The 1,510-nt window shown below is 42.9% G+C and overlaps 1 non-coding gene across 1 annotated transcript; it reads right to left on the bottom strand.

Annotated features, from left to right (window-relative positions):
- LOC112804833 (small nucleolar RNA R71) lies at nt 1-108 on the bottom strand. Its single transcript, XR_003203453.1, has one exon. It is a non-coding gene; the product is annotated as a small nucleolar RNA R71 (small nucleolar RNA).
- Nucleotides 109-1,510: the final 1,402 nt, after the last annotated feature.

Raw genomic sequence — 1,510 nt, forward strand, 5'->3', positions numbered from 1 at the left:
AAGCTTAGAGTGGAAGTCCAAACCTTCAGACAGAAGGAAGGAGAATCCCTCTATGAAGCTTGGGAAAGATACAAACAATTAATCAGAAAGTGTCCTTCTGATATGCTTTCTGAATGGAGCATCATAGGTATTTTCTATGATGGTCTCTCTGAACTATCCAAGATGTCTTTGGATAGCTCTGCAGGAGGATCTCTTCATCTGAAGAAGACGCCTACTGAAGCTCAAGAACTGATTGAAATGGTTGCAAATAACCAATTCATGTACACTTCTGAAAGAAATCCTGTGAACAATGGGACTAGTCAGAAGAAAGGGGTTCTTGAGATTGACACTCTGAATGCCATATTGGCTCAGAACAAAATATTGACTCAACAAGTCAATATGATTTCTCAAAGTCTGTCTGGAATGCAAAATGCACCAAGCAGTACTAAGGAGGCTTCATCTGAGGAAGAAGCTTATGATCCTGAGAATCCTTCGATAGAAGAGGTGAATTACATGGGAGAACCCTATGGAAACACCTACAATCCTTCATGGAGGAATCATCCAAATCTTTCATGGAAGGATCAACAGAGACCTCAACAAGGTTTCAACAACAATAATGGTGGAAGAAACAGGTTTAGCAATAGCAAGCCTTTTCCATCATCTTCTCAGCAACAGACAGAGAGTTCTAAGCAGAATACCTCTGACTTAGCAACCATGGTCTCTGATCTGATCAAGACCACACAAAGTTTCATGACTGAAACAAGGTCCTCCATTAGAAATTTGGAAGGACAAGTGGGTCAGCTGAGCAAGAAAATTACTGAACTCCCTCCTAGTACTCTCCCAAGCAATACAGAAGAAAATCCAAAAGGAGAGTGCAAAGCCATCAACATGGCCGAATTTTGGGAGGAAGAAGAGGCAGTGAACGCCACTGAGGAAGGCCTCACTGGACGTCCACTGGCCTCCAATGAGTTCCCCAATGAGGAACCATGTGAATCTGAGGCTCAAACTGAGACCATAGAGATTCCATTGGACTTACTTCTGCCATTCATGATCTCTGATGAGTATTCTTCCTCTGAAGAGGACGAGTATGTCACTGAAGAGCAAGTTGCTAAATACCTTGGAGCAATCATGAAGCTGAATGACAAGTTATTTGGAAATGAGACTTGGGAGGATGAACCTCCTTTGCTCACCAAAGAACTGGATGACTTGTCTAGGCAAAAACTGCCTCAAAAGAGACAGGACCCTGGGAAGTTTTCAATACCTTGTACCATAGGCACCATGACCTTCAAGAAGGCCTTGTGTGACTTAGGGTCAAGTGTAAACCTCATGCCTCTCTCTGTAATGGAGAAGTTAGGGATCTCTGAGGTGCAAGCTGCAAAAATCTCACTAGAGATGGCAGACAATTCAAGAAAACAAGCCCATGGACTTGTAGAGGATGTTCTGGTTGAAGTTGAAGATCATTACATCCCTACTGATTTCATAGTCCTAGAGACTGGGAAGTGCATGGATGAATCCATCATCCTTGGCAGAC

Source organism: Arachis hypogaea, chromosome 5 (assembly GCF_003086295.3).
Source record: "Arachis hypogaea cultivar Tifrunner chromosome 5, arahy.Tifrunner.gnm2.J5K5, whole genome shotgun sequence".
In the NCBI taxonomy this organism is placed as follows: Eukaryota; Viridiplantae; Streptophyta; class Magnoliopsida; order Fabales; family Fabaceae; genus Arachis; species Arachis hypogaea.